Raw genomic sequence first — 10,709 nt, 5'->3', positions numbered from 1 at the left:
GGGAATGTTCCCCTGGAGAAGGGAAGGGTCCAGGGAGAGCTCAGAGCCCCTTTTGGGGCCTGAAGGGGCTCCAGGAGAGCTGGAGAGGGACTGGGACCAAGGGATGGAGGGACAGGACACAGGGAATGGGGTCACACTGGGAAATGAAGGATTTAGGTGGGATYTGGGAATTGGGAATTGCTGGCTGARATGGAATTGCACCCCTGGATCCCTTTGAGTGCMCAAGGCCAGGCTGGACATTGGGGACACTGGGACGGTGGGAGGTGTCCCTGGGTTGGAATGGGATGAACTTTAAAGTCCCTTTACACCCAAACCATTCCAGGATTCTGTGATTCCCAAAACAMAAACTCCATCAGAAATAACAATCCRYCTCTTTTTTAGAGTAATATACCAGAGAAATTTTGTTTCCCTTTCCATTCCATTTCCAGATGAAAATCCACCTTCAGAGACCTCAACAAAAAAAAAAAAAAATTCCCTCTCAAAATTGCCACCCCGTGATCCTTGAAGCCAAATCCCCTCTGCCCCTCTCCACATCAGCTCTCCCTCTTTGCATCCCTATCAGAAGATGAACTAATTAAGCCGAAGCTGTTGATGACTCTTGAACCTTTAATTACATCTTCTCCTCTCCTAAACACAGAGCAGGTCTTGCCTGTGCTGATCCAGGCCACGCTAATTCCAGCTGCCCTCCAAGAAATGGAGAAAGGTTATGGATCAGATCGGAATATCAACGGAACAATCTGATTTATTCCTTAATTAAACCCGCTCTGAGATTTTAGGGAGGGTGATCCTAATAACCTAAAAAAATAAAAAAATCTCATTTCATGTGGCGCATTTTAGCAGATGAAGCCACAGATTTTCGGGARGGCAATCCTCAGCATTTCCATGCTGGAATTTAAATCCAAAGTCCTCTCTCCCTTTTTTAATTAAAMCATTTCCAAACTCCAGTTTACACTCCAGCCCAAGCAAAGCCCCAGATTTGCTAAACCGGGTCCAGAGCTGTGAAATCCCAAATAATCTCGTTATGTTGAGGACACCAATAACTCGGCTCCGTGATTTAATTCCCAGCTCTGCGAGGTGCCGGCCTCCACATTTCTCCGGAAAACACGGAGCTGCTGGAGCAATATAAAGCTGTCAAGTTCAATAAAAAGCCCCAAATGAAGGTGCTCTCAAATCATTAACTGGAAATTATTTATGAAAGTCGCAGTTACTTTCTGCTCTGAACACCAAATTACCAGGCGGTTTTCACCTCTGTCTTTTTCTTGTTATTGCTTGGGATTTTCCAAAATTATTTTTTTCCCCCTTTTTCTTTTCTTTTTATTTTTTTCCCCTCAAACACCATCCTACACTTTCAGCCACAGACAATGGGATTTGCCTCCYTTTTTCTCTCCAAAATGCGTTCAGGATAAATTCATCTCAGCTTATCTGACAGAACCAGGCTGCCTGCGGGGCTGGGAGTGGGAGCAGGAAGATTTTGGAAAAGGTTTGATTTCCCTTTTTACCACCTCATCTTTTAAGCGAGGAATCGTGAAACAAAACTTCATATTTAAAGGTAAAAGAGGCAGAAAAAAATGAGTCAAAAACCCATGGGGAGTTGTCAGAGAGTCTGAAATCCTGGGATTTTTAAGGTTGGAAAAGCCCTCTAAGATCATCAAATCCATTGCCATGTTCTCCCTAAATCCCCTCGTGCCACACCCACACGTTTTGGAAACACTTCCAGGGATGGAGACTCCACTCCCTTCCTGGGCACTCTGCTCCCCTTCCATAAAGAAATCTTCCCTAAAATTTAATCTACATGAAGATATTTAAGGCTGCAATTTGGGCTGTGACTTCCGTGTAGGATCGCGGCGTTGGATTGGGATGGATGAGGAAATAGGAGGCGGATCAGAGGTTCGGGCTCACAAATCACTTTAAAGGACCTCCTACAGATAATAATTTAATAATTTTTATSTWTACARAATTAATTGATAATCTATAACTTAWGAATTAATCATTTATTTTTTAATCCTGTATATTGCAACTTAATTTTTATTTTTACAAAAATTAAAACACATTTTATGCCAGAAAATCTTTTAAAAGCATCCAGGAGCATTTGGATGGAGCATCATTATCCGGATGCCATCCCCAGCCCCCACCCCACAAACCCAGCAAGAAGATCCCATAAAAAAAAACCTAAATATGGAAAAGTCCCATTTTCCCGGCCTACCTGGGTAAAGAAGGGCTCGTAGATCTCCACTCCCTTGTCGGAGCCCTGCAGCAGCACCTCCTGGCCGCGGCGCCAGCTGTAGCGCACGGGCGGGTTGGAGTTGGCCACGCACCTGAGGAACACCGTCTTCTCATAGTAAAACTGCTCCTTGGCTTCCCCGATGCTCTGGTGGATGGTGACGATGGGATCGTCCAAATCTGGCAAAAGGAAAAGCYGGGGTTAAGCCAGGTTAAGCCAGGTTTAAGTTGACTCCGCAACAACGTGGCGACGGAAACTTCCTGCGACGCCTCATAGCAAAACAGCCCCAAATTTGGGGAATTTTGTGGCAAAATTCAGATTTAGGATTTATTCCCTCCTCCCCAACTGGGTCTCCTCAAAACCTCCAAATTTTCGGCACAAGAACCCAGCCAATTTCATGCTAACGTCAATCACATTTTTATGACGGCGCGGYGATTTACAGCGGTTTCGTCTGGTTCGGCAGCCGCGCTCCTCGTTCCTTCCAACRCTTCCCGACAAAATGATAAAGCTTTGGAAATAAATAGACGGCCTCATTTGCATCCAAATGGCGGGATCCAGGAGTCCACGRATCGTGGGCACGCAGCTGTTTGCTTTTAAAGCCGCAATTTTGTGCGGCAATTTCATGCAGATTCCCCTGCTTTTCGTTACAGGCGTTTAACTTCCAGCAGGTAAATTCATCGCGGCCTCTGGAACGCGTTTCTCTTGATTAAAATACAGATATCGGATAATTACTCCTGGTGTGGCGGCGGCGCCGAGAGCGGGAGGTGCACACCACCAGGAATTTGCTTCCACAGGGGGAAAAAAAAAATTGTGATAGCCCTCGGAATGTGAGGACAGAAAAATAATTGCTGTGGGTTTTATCCCAGCAGGAGAGAGGAGATTCCTGGTCTGGGGGTTACTCGGAGCGCTGTTGGGAAGGATGATTTTATTGAGAGACGAGAAAAAGGGAAAAACAAGGAAAGTRATGGCTGCTTTTCCAAAGGATTTRTTAAAAACACTCAACCTCCAAARGGCCATCCTCTCAGMCAGGAATTSCTTCCCAATATCCCACCYAAATCCACCATTTTCCAGTTTAACGCCATTCCCTGGCTCCTGKCCCTCCATCCCTTTTCCCCASTCCCTCYCCAGYTAATCCCTTCCAATCAGGCACTGAACCAGGCAAGGGATGGATTTTTGACAGGAATATCAGGAAAGCTCCCAGAAATTCCAGTTGGGAATGGAACTGCAGCAAAGCCTCTGCCAAAGCATTTCATAATGGTCAATTAATGGAAAATTCGCACTGCAGAACCCGATGGAAATTTTTATTTTTCCAACGGCAATGCTGGAAAGATCCCGGCAGCTGCAGCAAAGCCAAAGCAGTAGCACGAGCAGGAGAGCAAAGAACGGTCCCAATTTTGGGAGATTTCCCTGAATATTCCAGCGGCTGCCCCGCTGCTGGAAAGAGCCACACAAAAGTGTGACGGGGTGGTTATATAAGGCTGGGCTTTGGGCAGGCCGTGTGAGAGCTGGAAAATAGAAAAAGCAGGAAAAATACAGGTTTTGGATGAGGCATTCTGCAGGGATGTTGCAGAGGAGGATGAAACTCCAAAAAATTAAAAAAAAATTCCCTGCTTTTAGCCAGGCTGTTTAAAGCCACCTGATCCYGGTGCTCATGGAAGCTCTCCAGAATTCCAGCCTCAGTTCTGTTGGAATTGGTACTAACTGATATTCCCATTTCTAACTGAATTCTGATTTAATCCAATTTTAAACCCCCCTTGCTTGAAGCTCTGAGCAGGTGGATGACTGGGGGTGGTTGTGGGACCATGGGAATTTTCAGGGCTTTGGAAAGCTGGAAGGGGAGGGAAGGGCTTGGAATGGTCACCATGGTCCCAGCTCCACGTGAGCTGTTTTCCCCTCTCAGCTCTTCCAGAGAGAGATTTATTCCGCACCTGCAGAGCTGCGTGTGCAGGACGGAGCCGGCACTGGGAACCAGGAGGGTTCGGAGACTCTGGAAGGAAGGAAATGCTCCCTCCGTGTTTCCCACGGCCGCGTCCGCGACCCTGGGAGATCCCATGGATTCCCTTCCATCAATTCCCTCCCATCATTCCCAATGCCGATCCTTTCCCATCAATTCCCTCTCATCAATCCCTTCCCACTGATTCCCTCCCATCATTCCCGATGCCGATCCTTTCCCATCAATTCCCTCTCATTGATTCCTTCCCTTTGACTCCCTCCCATCATTCCTGATGCCATCGATTCCCTCCCATCATTCCCGATGCCATCGATTCCCTCCCATCATTCCCAATGCCATCGATTCCCACCCGTCATTCCCAATGCCATTGATTCCCTCCCATCATTCCCGATGCCGATCCCTTCCTATCGATTCCCTCCCATCATTCCCAATGCCGATCCCTTCCCATCAATTCCCTCCCATCATTCCCGATGCCAATCCCTTCCCATTGATTCCCTCCCATCATTCCCGATGCCAATCCCTTCCCATCAATTCCCTCCCATCATTCCCGATGCCAATCCCTTCCCATCAATTCCCTCCCATCATTCCCGATGCCAATCCCTTCCCATCGATTCCCTCCCATCATTCCTGATGCCGTTCCGGGCAGATCAAAGCTGTGCCAGGAGGTTGTTAACGCTCCAACAGGAAGGACAAAGCAACAATCCCCATGCAGCTCCAGCCTGGGATGATTTCCCGAGRGTGCAGAAGAAAATCCCAAAAGGAAAATTAATAGGAACTCTCAGCAATGGGATTTTATGACAAAAGGGTTCTCCTTCCTCTTTTAATGAGGGGATGAATAGACCTGATGGAAACCTGGTCCTACAAAYGCATCCTGGTGATATCAGAGGGGCACCAAGAGGGTTTTCCTTCTCCAAGGAGTTTTYCCTCTCCAAGGACACCAAACGGGGACAATTCCCATAATTTCTCCTGGATCAGCACTGGAATCCCCAGTGAGCAGAACAGATTTTGCACAGGCAGCAGTAACAGAGAAAATGGCGACATCCACCATGATGCCCAACTTCCATAGGGGTGGGGCAGCCATGAGCAGAGCGATTAGGAATTTTGTGGGGTGACAGGCTGGAAATGGCCTGGGCTGGTGTGGGAAGGGGGAAAAGCCCCACTGAGGTGAGACCCCWCCTGCAGAGCTGCCCCAGCCCTGGGATGCCCAAAATCAGAGCGATGTGGAACTGCTGGAGAGATCCTGAGGAATCCAAGGAGCTGCTCCTGGAGCCAGACTGGAAGAGCTGGGAATGTTCCCCTGGAGAAGGGAAAAGGCTCCAGGGAGAGCTCAGAGCCTCTTTTGGGGCCTGAAGGGGCTCCAGGAGAGCTGGAGAGGGACTGGGGACAAGGGATGGAGGGACAGGACACAGGGAATGGGGTCACACTGGAAAATGGGGAGATTGGGGTGGGATTTTGGGAATTGGGAATTGCTGGGATGGAATTGCACCCCTGGATCCCTTTGAGTGCCCAAGGCCAGGCTGGACACCCTGGAACAGTGGGAGGTGTCCCTGTTGGAATGGGATGGGATTTAGGATACTTCCATCCCAAACCATTCCATGACCCCATAACTCTGTGGGATGGATGCAGATGGAAAAGGATCCGGGGATTTTCCCAATCCGTGGATTTTCCCAATCACCAAGAGCTGGACACTCACACAGAACAAGACTCCAAATGGAGCTCCCCAGCACCAACCTGCCCCTGAAACACCGGAAAAATCCTGGAATTGTGGGAATTCCTGAGATCACTGCGCAGGAAGGATTTAATTCACTTCTACGCACAGGATTGGTGCCCTCAGTACAAGATCCTAACCTGGTGTTTTAAAGCAATATTGAATAATYACAGGGCAAAGAAAAATAACTTACAAAGAAATAGGAGCAATTAAAGGGCAAAGAAAAATAATGAATTAAAGGGAAAAGAAAAATTATTAATTAAAAGAGCAAAGAAAAAGGAGTAATTAAGGGGAAAAGAAAAATAATGAATTAAAGGGGAAAGAAAAATAACTAATTAAAAGGGTAAAGAAAAAGGAAAAAAAGGAATAATTTAAAGGTAAAGAGAAATAATTAAATAAAGGGGAAAGGAAAATAATTAATTAAAAGGGTAAAGAAAAAGGAGTAATTAAAGTGGCAAAGAGAAATAATTTAATAAAAGGAAAAGAGAAATAATTAAAATGGCAAAGAGAAAGGAGCAATTAAGGRGAAAAGAAAAATAATTAAATAAAAAGCCAAGAAAAGACCAACAGGATTTTTTCCACGCTGGAAAAATAACTCAGCACCTGAGTATGGACAAAATGTAAGGAGAACAAATTTAGTGTCTCCGAAAAAGGAAAGTGAATGATCGAAATTGTTTTCTATAAATTATTCCAGGCTGCAAGCACCTCCTGAGGGAAAGCAGCACAAGAGAGCTCCTGTGGCTCCAGGGAATAGAAATATATGGAATAAAGAAAGCTGGGAATGGAGGGAAACCCCATTCAAGTTGGGGGGAAGAACTGGATTGATTTTATTTGAAAGTGAAGAAGCGAAGCAGAGGGAGTTGGGCACAGAGAGGATTCCTCAAAGCTCCACCATCAGATGGATTTTAGTGAAATATAAGTTGTTAAATTGATTTTTAAAACAGCAGCAAAGGGAAAAGAAAAAAAAAAATCAACCCTGAAAAGCAGCRGAGCCGTGAGATAAAAGGGGTCAAACAAAAGCGAGGTCGTGGTCAACTCCAAGATGAAATTCTGGGGGAAAAAACGCAATCAGAGTTGATGAAAAAATCCCAGATCATTATCATTAAATCAAGGACACTCGAATCAAGACACGGAGTAATTGAGAGCAGCTTTGCATTTTTCTTGTTCCAGAGTTCACTCTGGATCCCCACCGTGCTGGAAAACCTGGATGGACCCGGAGCAGCACCCAAAAAAATGGAATAAACAGGATTTAAAACCGCTCTGACACCACGGGGACTGGGATTTTTTAACAGCAATTTTGGGTTATTAATTCCCCCTGTACCTGCGTGATTTTTCCATAAAAAAGCAGGGAAAAGGGATTTCCCAAGCCAGGAAAAAAAGGCACCGACGCCAAAGGCCACCTGATGTTCTCGACATGGAATAATTGTTACAAATTGGGAGTATTAACATTTTAAATCAGTAATTATCGGTTTGGTAACCCCAAACCTAATTAATGCTCGCTCCTCTGCGTCCTAAAGAACAGAAACTGAATTTTGTGGAATTAATGAACAACAAACTGGGCTGGGAAAGTCGGGCTTTAGAGAACATCCATCTCTGCTTAGGGAAATTTTTTCCAGAGGCTCCTTAAAAGGTTTAAATAAATCCCAGTGAAAAAAATGAAATTCCAAATTAATTGAGGGTAAATAATGAGTTGGGGCTCCTGGTACGACCCCACTGCTCTCTCCCTGCCTTATTGCAGATTTTAAATGGTCTAAAAGGAGAATAAAAAGAATTTAATGGAGAAAAAAATAGAAATAGTGGATAATTTCCACTTTTATAGGAGAAAAACAGCATTGGAGCCTCTCTGGTGCTCCCTACAACCCCTGCCCCAAAGGAAAATCCCATTTTTCCCCTGTTTGACTCCAGCAGAACATAAAACCCACATTTTAGGGGAAAAGGAATAAAAGGAAAAGCAGGAGTAGAGACCATAAATAACAACGGGCAGATGAGAAAAACGGAGACTGCGGAAGGAATTCCACGGAGGCAAAGGAAGGCGATAAATCAAACCCAAACTGCAGCAAAGGGGAAAATCAACCTGCCCTGAATATTTAGGGCCGAGCCTGAACCCACACGAGCGAATGAATGAAATTCCCAGGCAGCTCGTTGGAGGAGCAGAGGCAAAAATCCCAAAAAATAAAAGAAAAAAGAGCCTCATGGGGTCAYGGGAACTGTGTCCTCCATCAGCCAAATCCCAAAATTTTGTCACAGGATGGAAACRCAGCCGAGATTTTCCATTTTGGATACCTCCACTTCTGCCAAACCTTCCTTTCCCAAAATCCATGAGGATTCGGGCATTTTTGAGCTGAATTCCAAACGAGAATTGGGATTAATTTAAATTATTAAAAAGTTAATTAACCCCAGCGCTTCATTAAAATCAGTGTAAAGATAAAATGGGCACCAGAGTAAGGCTGGGTTGGCTGCACTTAGGGATGCAGGGATGCTCTGAGCAGAGAATCACAAAGTCCTGAGGAGAAGGGCAAAAAAAACCCAGAAAAATCCATCAGAATCTGCGTTTTATGGATTTTGATCTTTGATTACAAGAATTAAAGTGGAGTCCTTGAAATTTCTCCGTGTTTTTGGAACGTTTCCAGGGATGGGAATTCCATCCCTTCCCCCTTTCCTGGAGTCTGTTCCAATGAGAAAAATGAAAATCACAAAGTCCTGAGGAGAAGGGAAGGGATGGACAGGGAAAATGAGGAAAAATCCATCAGAATCTGCGTTTTATGGATTTTGCTGCTTTGATAACAGGAATTAATAAAGTGGAGTCATGCAAATGGAACTCCTTGAAATTTCTGCGTGTTTTTGGAATGTTTCCAGAGAAAACATTCCTGGAGAGTTCTTCCAATGAGAGGTGCCTGGAAAGGGCCAAAAGCAGCAAAAATGGGGTAAAACGCACTTTAGAAAAACAAAAAAAAAATTATTAAAGTTCTGTTCTATGGCTGCTCAGTTCAGGGGTTTCCGTAAAGAGCTGGATATGTGAGGCGCATTAATAAAATTAATAATTAAAATGTAAGTGAAATAGGATTTAAATGGATTAAAAGAAAATTTGAAGAAGAAAAATAAAAAGAAAAAGAATTTTTTTTAAATGGTATTAGATTAAATTTTAAAAATACAAAAGTTTAAATTTTAAAATTTTATTTTTAAAAAATAAATATTATTTTAAAATTAAATTTAAATTTATTAAATATTATTTTTTAAAAAAATCTCTCCCTCAGAGATGCTCTGTGCCCCATCACAGAACAATCTGGGATTCCCACTGGAATTCCCTCCTCTCCCAGTAGGAAAACCCATCCCCTCATCCATCCCAAACAAACCCCACACATCCAACCCTTCCCCAGCCTCGGTGAAACCTTCAGGGCTGAGCCAAACCCAGAAATTTCCCCATGAAAATTGCACCAAAACCAGGAATTCTGGACCATTTTATCCCCGTGCCTCCGTTTGGAATACACAAATATTCCAGTTGCCTTTTCCAAGTGCTCATTTAAATTTATTTTTTCATTCTTCCCTCTCGCTCCCACCAAGATTTTCATGGTGGAAAATAAAAACCAGCTCGAGTGAGGGGCTGGAAACATTCAGCAGAATTATGGAATTATGGCAGCTGCTCCAAAATTCCATGATTAATTCATGGCAGAGCTGCCTCGCTTCTTCCCAGCACACTCAGCACGTCATTCCTTGTTTTATGTTTCCAGTGGGAAGTTCCCTGCTCRTGGCTGGGGCTGGAAAAAAATGGTTTGAAATCCTCTTTCAACCCAAACCTTTTGGTGATTTTATGATTCCCCCATAAAATTCCTCGTTTTCCCAGTTAAAGCAGCAATCCCAGGCATTTAAAACCCAATTTCCATATCAGAAGTGCAGGAAATCAGGAATAAAATTCTGAATTTTGATGGGAAATTATGTGAAAACTCTTACAGAATCCATTTATGCCATTTATATTCCCAGATTTTTTAAGGAGAAGTTTGGATTACTCCATAAAATTCCTCATTTTCCCAGTTAAAGCAGCAATCCCAGGCACTTAAAACCAAATTTCCATATCAGAAGTGAGGGAAATCAGGAATAAAATTCCAAATTTTGATGGGAAATTATGTTAGAACTCTTACAGAATCCATTGATATTCCCAGATTTTTGAAGGAGAAAGGTTTTGATCGGCTTTGGGGGATTTAATGGGAATTGGGAGCAAGATCCTGTGATTCCCCCATAAAATTCCTCATTTTCCCAGTTAAATCAGCATTCCCAGGCATTTGAAATCCAATTTCCAAATTAAAGTGCAAAAAATCAGAAATAAAAATCAAAATTTTGATCAGAAATTATGTTAGAGCTCTTACAGAATCCATTTACCCCGTTTATATTCCCAGGTTTTTTAAGGAGAAGTTTGGATTCCCCCATAAAATTCCTCATTTTCCCAGTTAAAGCAGCACTCCCAAGCATTTAAAACCCAATTTCCATATCAGAAGTGAAGGAAATCAGGAATAAAATTCCGAATTTTGATGGGAAATTATGTGAAAACTCTTACAGAATCCATTTACACAATTTATATTCCCAGGTTTCTGAAGAGAATGGTTTGGGGGATTTTATGAGAATTGAGATCACAATCCCAATAAATCCATGGAATCCAGACCTTGACAGAACCAGCACCAACCCATCCAAAAAAAGGGAAATTTTCCCATTTAGGAGAAGCAGAAATTTCCATATTAAAATGTGCAACAACMCTATGAAAAGCAGGAACAAACCAGAGGAAAACACTCTTCAATTAAAAAAAAAAAAAAAAAACCAGAGGAAAACACTCTTCAATT

The 10,709-nt window shown here is 43.5% G+C and overlaps 1 long non-coding RNA gene across 1 annotated transcript in view; it reads right to left on the bottom strand.

Annotated features, from left to right (window-relative positions):
• Window positions 1–2,199: 2,199 nt before the first annotated feature.
• LOC130586345 (uncharacterized) overlaps window positions 2,200–10,709 on the bottom strand; it is a 13,538-nt gene continuing 5,028 nt past the window's right edge. Inside the window, exon 2 of the long non-coding RNA XR_008966693.1 lies at window positions 2,200–2,400. This is a non-coding gene — a long non-coding RNA (uncharacterized LOC130586345). The remainder of the gene's footprint in view (window positions 2,401–10,709) is intronic.

This window comes from Malurus melanocephalus, unplaced genomic scaffold (assembly GCF_030028575.1).
Source record: "Malurus melanocephalus ecotype Western Australia unplaced genomic scaffold, MMel_1.1 scaffold_1142, whole genome shotgun sequence".
Classification (NCBI taxonomy): Eukaryota; Metazoa; Chordata; class Aves; order Passeriformes; family Maluridae; genus Malurus; species Malurus melanocephalus.
Note: the sequence above shows the minus strand (reverse complement) of the source record. Positions and strands in the feature narration are given on the sequence as shown.